Here is an 8033-nt window from a genome sequence, read left to right as displayed (position 1 = left end):
AAAGTGCCATCGTTCTTACCAGGTGACTTTTTAAAGGTCCCCCGGCGGGGAGACACACCTTCTCGACGCCATTCGCCAACGGCCTAGAATGGAAATCCAATAGCCTCCCCACCACATCGTTTGGCACTGTCGTAGGCTCAATATCGTTTCCGCCTAAGTGTATTAACACTAAAGACGGCTGATAGCCCAATATAGCCTCAACCATGTCATCTGGAATGCGATCCGAACGCATTCCACCTCGACCGTAAAAATGGCGCTCTACTGACACATGCATGTCACCATGCGTGTGCTGGGAGCGGGACAAAATTACTAGCGCTATAACTCTAACCCTATCCAGCCTTCACTAGGTATGCACTGTGGATGAGATTATCATGAACATGACCTACTACTAAACTGTATTACATGCTAAGCCTAGCGCTTTTTAAACAAAACGAACACAATAAGGGATCACCCTTCAAATTAGCTAGATAGGTTAGTATAATCCCCCCCCCTTCTTGTATTACATATAATCCAAGGGCAGGGGGGGGGGGGAGGATGGCTTTGAAAGCTGTTGGATACTCATAGATTAGGGACTTAGGACAACAGGAACAACCTTAATACCAAGTAGGGACGACAACCAGACAGCACGCACCTAAACACATCACCTCCACACAGGATGCATTGACTAATAATAACGATGCATCCGCCCACAAATAAAATAATGGCCCAACACCTCGTACTTAATAAGGAGCCGGGCAAAAGAAAACCTGCTCCAAGTACACAACTGCTTGTACCCAGAGCGACCTTTGCACTATTTGTTAAGTAGACATCCTTCCCCTGTGAAAATTCAACCCATTCAGGAAGAAGACTGAGAAGATGTTCTTTGAACCGTGTTGAATGAGGATCCCTAGGATCAGGGTACGGACTTCCCTGTTCTTTCATCAATGTTCGATACATCTGCCGAAGTGCTGATAGCTTAAATACTGATTCAGAATCCTCAACTAGAGCAACTATTTGCGCTGTGACAAGTGGATCAAACTGAGGTGGAGCAGAGCCTGTGGCTTCTCGACGGCTGCTGGCACGTGCTGTATCTCGCAGATGCAGGTAACACTGGACATGATAGTAAGTATCACCAGCATGGGCATCAGCAGCTTGTGTTATCAGTTTACCCAATACGGTAAAATTGTTATTGGACTTTGCCCAACATTTTAGGTTTGCATCTACGTTGGCAGTTGCGACCTTACGTAAATTACTTTGGTCATATCCTTCACAGAGAATGCAGCAGTTAATATGACGATCTTTTCCAGCTGATGTCGTAGCTGAGTTTCTTGGGGGAACTGTTGGCACCGGACTCCTGCTTTTGACGCAGCCTTTTCACACGTGAACTGCTGCAGTAACTCCTGCATGTTTTGTGATATTTTGCATTATTTGCTCGGAGTGTTGCCGCAATACCCGAACCATCATTTAGATCATCAAACGAGACTGTAGTACCAGAGGGGACAGCATTGATTTCCCGAAAGTCATTCAAGTCTCTTTCAAGAGTTGAAAGTCCTTCCTCCTTTGGTGTTTGCAATTGTTCGTTTTTTCTGAGATTGACAAAGACAGCAAAGTTCCCAATTCAGAACCATTTTGACAATATCACAGGTGAGTGTTTTCTTTATAGATCACCACCACCAATACTGTAGTACCACCACTAATCCAGCTGCTATCGTTACTCTAGCTTGCTATTTCTACTGTGACACACACCTGGAAAAAACCTGAAAAACATATGTTAGCCACCACCAATTACACGAACCAAAATAATCTGGAGTAGTTATTCACCTTTGATGAATATATATGGGGGAAAGCTGTGAATAAATAAACATTTAACAAGCCATTAGTGGAAGGTATACATTTCCATGCCTGAAAACAAATTAATTCGTGCGGGACAAAGGGCTTTGAAATTATGCCCATAGAGATATTATTGCCACATAATTGTCTAAATAGCCATCCTATCTCAAAACAGGGTTCATAATTGGATTCCTTGTCATCGAAAACCTATACAAAGAGTCATTATTTATGATTCTGTGACTTATAGTTTTGAAGTCATGACCAAATCAAGTAACGAACGGCGGCCATTTTGGATTTCGCCAATATGGCTGCCACAACGAGCGCCGGCCTTGGCGCCCTCAAAAAATCAATCCAGCATGTCTTGATCTACATCTGTGCCAAATTTCATGTTTGTAGACAAATCTGCACAATAATATCCCCAAGGGCCTGGACTATTTACACTTTTAGACCTTCGTTCAAAAGTTTATGTCGAAATTACTTTCTTTTTTTAATATTATTAAATAGTCCGATCCTCTCTTCTTTCTCTTCTTTATTTTTGGACTGTCCTTCTAAAATGCTCCAAATTATATAAATATTCAACCGAGCAGTCAATTCTTTTTATTTTTGGCTTGTAACTTTCTTTCTTTTTTTTTCCTTTTTTTTAATTCTAACTTTTTTTACTAATTGCTATTTTTAAAATTCTGCCCATTTTCAACTCTACCTCCACCCCCACTCCCCACCCCCCTCCATCCGTCAGGCCACCGATCTTATCTAATTTCTTTTTGACCACCCGATCTAATCTAGCGACCAAATTTAATGAGTAGAATTTTCTTTATAAATTATATTAATTAGAGATGCGCATCAAAATTTTAAAGGCCCACTATTTAATTTTTGGATGTAAATTTCAAAATTGTCCGCTTAATTTTTTTCTGTCCCGGGACAAGTCCCTGGCTATCCAGAGACAGGCCCCGGGACGGACATGCTCGAAACTCTCGATTTACCCCAAGACAAGCGGTCCTACTACGTGAGATGGATAGCCATACCATCCACAGACTAGTCAAAGCAGTCGCCGGCGATGTATACGTCCAGATCATCCAGGGACTACAGCAACATCGGATGAGAGACTTGCCAAACCTCATAGAAACTCCCACTCTCAACTCACCGTAGATGCGTAACCTTCACTAGGACACGTAATCTCCTTTTGTGGGCTTAGTTGGACGTTAAACTTTTTGGCAGCCGTTCAAAATTACCAGCCTCGGTGGCGTCGTGGTTAGGCCATCGGTCTACAGGCTGGTAGGTGCTGGGTTCGGATCCCAGTCGAGGCGTGGGATTTTTAATCCAGATACCGACTCCAAACCCTGAGTGAGTGCTCCGCAAGGCTCAATGGGTAGGTGTAAACCACTTGCGCCGACCAGTGATCCATAACTGGTTCAACAAAGTTATGCCTGTGGGAAGCGCAAATAAAAGATCCCTTGCTGCTAATCGGAAAGAGTAGCCCATGTAGTGTGGTCTGTGTGGTCCTTAACCATATGTCTGACGCCATATAACCATAAATAAAATGTGTTGAGTGCGTCGTCAAATTAAACATTTCTTTCTTTCTTTCCGTTCAAAATTCTTATACTTATTTTTTTGTAAACAGTCCAACGCACTTTACTTTGGCGCACAGTCAAACGCTCAAATCAACTTAAAAACGTTTTGGCTGAGCAGTCTAAAAAATGTTTGGGAATTTAATTTCTTAGTCCAGACATGAGTGATTGGATCAGCAGGTTATTCATTTAGGACTTAGGTTTTTGAACCGACCACTAAATTTTTCTTTGCAAAATCCGCCCACCGCCGGAATATGAAAAGTAATTTCAATCCACTCTCAGCTTGACTCATTCCGAGTTCGACTAACGATGAGACAGGACGTCGCTTCATGTTTTCTCGACTTGCCCCCCACCTGGGGGAACTCCTCCAGTCATACGGAAAGCTACTTGAGTATCGGGTCACCTATACCGGGTCACGGGCTTCCGTGACTTTGGTGTATGGTGAGCCGACACCACTCAAGAGAAAGAAGGAAGACCAGGAAGAGTCAGCGACGGTCCCTTCTCCTTCGTCGCCCCAAACTTCGAGACCTGTGAAACCAGCGCAGCCAGCTGTTGCAGATTTATCTCATCAGACTGAGCCCTTGGAATAAACGACGCCGATGTTGGACACAGCGATGTGTGAGAATCCACAGCCGGCGACTCCTGTTCCAGCCCCCAGGGCAGCTCCGGTGCAGCGGTCAATTATACCGACTGCTCCTGTCGAGCTGCCTTGGACCCCTATTGTTGGAGCTGCGACAGAAAAGAGGAAGGCGAAATCACATTGATTTATTAATCATCGGCTATTGGATGTTAAGCATATGGTCATTTTGACACAGTCATAGATAGGAAACCCGCTAAATTTTTCCATTAGTAGCAAGGGATCTTTTATATGCACCATCCCACAGACAGGATAGCACATATCAGTCATGATGCACTGGCTGGAACGAGAAATAGCTCAATGGGCCCACCGACGGGGATCGATCCCACACCAACAGCATATCAAGCGAGCGCTCTAACACTGGGTTACGTCCTGCCCCTGCCTAATGACAATGTCACAAGTTAGAATTATGTTTTGTTAGGAAACTGACTAGCAGTTGCTACAAGCGGGACGTAGCCCAGTGGTAAAGCGCTTGCCTGATGCAGTCAGTCTAGGATCGATCCCCATCGGTAGGTCCATTTTTCCCTCGTTTATCAAAGGCTGTGGTATGTGCTATCCTGTCTGTGGGATGGTGCATATAAGGGATCCCTTGCTACTCATGAAAAAAATGTAACGGGTTTCCTCTTTAAGACTATATGTCAAAATTACAATAAAACCAACTTTAACAATTGCATCCCATATTGGAACTTCTTTAACTACACAAAAAATTACACGAAGCGTGTGTGCAGGTGGGGGTTTTTTTGGGGGGTGGGGGGGGTCGACCACAAGCATATTTTCTTTTTTCTTCAATACATTTCCAGGGATTGATCCCAGTCCGACCAGGCATCAAGCAAATGCTTAACCACTGGGCTGCGTCCTGCCCCTTCCATGATACAAGAGTGCACTGTTACGAGATTAACACAACAAGAGGTGGATACAAACATTTATTTCTTTAATAATCTTCCTAATCTTTTGTCACATAGCAATCAGAATTCATCAATTTCGTAGTCACAGAGTCATGGTTAATGCTAGTGTCAGACTACCAACTGCCAGCACAAAGTTGGCCAACTTTCTGCTGTCACAACTATCACGACTGTCATGACTATCCAGTTGCTAGTCGTGCTCTTACAATTCTATTCTCGTAGTATATCCCATTAGTTGTTAGTTGTAAGTTGGGAATTGGGGGAATTACAATGCAACCATCGAGTTGGCCAACTTTCTGCTGGCAGATGGTAGTTTTAGATTAGCATAAGCCACAAACAAAAACAAACTCTATAATTTATAAGTGAGTACAAATTTATAGGGAATTCAATAATCTGAGCTTTAGAAATATTAGACTGTATACAAGTCCATCTTGGAGCCCGTACCCTGGGGAAAACGTTTGTTATAAGGCAGTATTTTACAACAAAAAAGAGAAGAAAGAAAAACAAAAAACCCTCCCCAAATAAAATGGACTAAGAAACAACCTTGTTAATTTTTAAAGATAAAATAAAAGTCTAAATATATGTTTAATGTCTATATTTACATATATATAATCTAAAAATGTTAACACTTTTATAGAAAAAATTAACAGGAATGTCAACAATAGTAATAAATATGCATTAATTAGTCAAATGAAACTATGCATAAATATAGAATTGGGTTGTGGGTGTCTTTGGCAAGAGAAATACGATGAAAATATCAAGCATTTTAAAAGGTCTTTAGTTACTTTATACATATAAATCAATTTCTTCATCTAAAGGTCAATTCATTCTTTGATCGCTAACCTCATGCGAAACTGATCTTTACTTTATTTATTAAGTCGACACATTGTAAATGAAAAAGTCTTGAATGAGAACGCACACAAAAATGTAATATGAACTGTGTTAAAACTGAATTCACTGAAATAATGAGGATTAGGTTTAACAGAAGCAGAACTGGGCAAGTCAATAATTCGCCAGGAAAGAGTCAGCGATGAAGTATGAATCTAGTTTAATAAAACATTTTTAAAAAAAGAAAAAAAGGGAGAGATGATTTCCTTTTGTATTCAGGACTGTTGTAGATGATATTGGAGTAATGGAAGGGAACTCTATTAACATGCCTATGTCCCGAAGGTTCAGGCACGCCCACCCCGGACTTAATCTCCGACATCGCAAGTAACCAATGCTGGGGCAGGAGGGATATTGGTGGTTGGGTGTATCATGGCATCACAATGTCCCTACACAGACTCCAATTTTAAAATGATAGTAAAGGCTCATGGAGACTGAATGCTGCGCATGCGTGCAGTCCAATAATTAAATGAAAAGAGATGGACAAACTTTGGAGATAATGAATTCCAAACAGTTAAATTAGTGTTTTTCAGTTACATTTTGTTGTTTTTGAAGAAGGCAACATGTGGAAATGTGATTTTTAGAAAACTTTAGAGCACTTCCATCAATTAGCAGTACTGACAGTAAAAAAGAAAGGAAATTTGTTTTCAGAATGTAAAAGTTGCACCTGTATTCATCAGCGACTTGTCTTAAGCAGTCACTTTTGTCTACCCACATGTGTCGCCGTTTAATACAGGTTTGACTGTATTGGGTTAATATAACTCTTTTTGCGTATTGGGGGGGGGGGGTTACATTAAAAAGTCATGTCTCCCTCCTGGTAAAAACTTCGCCCTCTCAAAAGTGTCAGAGAGAAGTGACTTTGTTCTATGATTTTGACCTCGCGTGAGGCCTGCTATCACACGTATGTGTGTTAACAGTATGTGTTATTAAAAGTAACAAATAATGTTGTCACAAACGGGTGTGTAAGAAGAACAATTACTACACCTATAAATATAAAAATGATATATGATGGGCCTGCTGATAGACGCAGATAGCTGAGCTAGGTTCTGAAGCCCAGGCACCTAAATGTTCACTGACTGAAGAACAATTACAACACCTATACATATAAAAATGATCTATGATGGGCCTGCTGATAGACGCAGATAGCTGAGCTAGGTTCTGAAGCCCAGGCACTTAAATGTTCACTGACTGAAGAACAATTACAACACCTATACATATAAAAATGATCTATGATGGGCCTGCTGATAGACACAGATAGCTGAGCCAGATTCAGGAGCCCAGGCACCTAAATGTTCACTGATTGCAAGCACTCACTCGCCACCTCCTGAACTCGCACCCGGTGCGAGTGCTGGTGGTGTGAGTTACGCACTCTCTCCGAGAAGGCCGAGACACATCTTTCTGTAGTCCCCGCTCGTGTCACCCTTGATGAAGCTGGCCAGAGTCTTACTGTATAGCTTCATAAACTCTTCTTTGATCCTACCCAGGTCAATCTGAACAAATAAAACATGAGGAGTTTAACACATGATTTGGCCAGATTTTTACTGTATAGCTTGTGAAACTTCTTTGATCCTGCCCAGGTCAATCTGAACAAATAAAACATGAGATCTTAACACATGATATGGCCAAAGTCTTACTGTATTTTTTTCTTCGATTTGTTTATTTTTACTTCCTTTTATTACTTCTTTCCTTTTGTGGCAACATGTAACATCAAGGTAAGATAGTGCTACCAGGGCCCTCAACCCCAACACTACCGTATTTGTTTTCTGGGATAATGAACTTTCTTTTAAAAAAATTTAAAAATAAGGATCTCACCTCAGAACGGCTCACTAAGAGTCGTATTAAATGCTGATCTTTTGTTCCAGCTCCCTTCATGCTCTGGTGGAACCGATATGCAAAAAAGCCTTGCAGATCTTTTACAACTTTGACTGAAACAAAAACATATGTATACCAAATTATATTATTATTTCTAAAACCAATATTTTATGAAGACAAGATGCACAGAGACAGAGAGAGAGACACAGAGAGAGAGAGAGACACAGAGAGAGAGAGAGAGAGAGAGAGAGAGAGAGAGAGAGAGAGAGAGAGAGAGAGAGAGAGAGAGAGAGAGAGAGAGAGAGAGAGGCACAGAGAGAGAGAGACAGAGGGAGGGAGGGAAGGAGGGGAGAACCTATATGCAAAAAAAGCCCTTACAGATCTTTTATATATTTGGCTGAAAAAAACCATAAACATACCAAA

General features: G+C 41.5%; 1 long non-coding RNA gene across 1 annotated transcript; it reads right to left on the bottom strand.

Moving 5' to 3' along the window:
• Positions 1-4921: 4921 nt before the first annotated feature.
• On the bottom strand, positions 4922-7725 carry LOC121372198. The gene is made up of 2 exons (XR_005957896.1): positions 7611-7725; positions 4922-7288 (listed from the first exon to the last, which is right to left on the bottom strand). It is a non-coding gene; the product is annotated as an uncharacterized LOC121372198 (long non-coding RNA).
• Between the last annotated feature and the right edge of the window lie 308 nt (positions 7726-8033).

The sequence above is a fragment of the Gigantopelta aegis genome, chromosome 1 (assembly GCF_016097555.1).
Source record: "Gigantopelta aegis isolate Gae_Host chromosome 1, Gae_host_genome, whole genome shotgun sequence".
NCBI classification, from domain to species: domain Eukaryota; kingdom Metazoa; phylum Mollusca; class Gastropoda; order Neomphalida; family Peltospiridae; genus Gigantopelta; species Gigantopelta aegis.
Note: the sequence above shows the minus strand (reverse complement) of the source record. Positions and strands in the feature narration are given on the sequence as shown.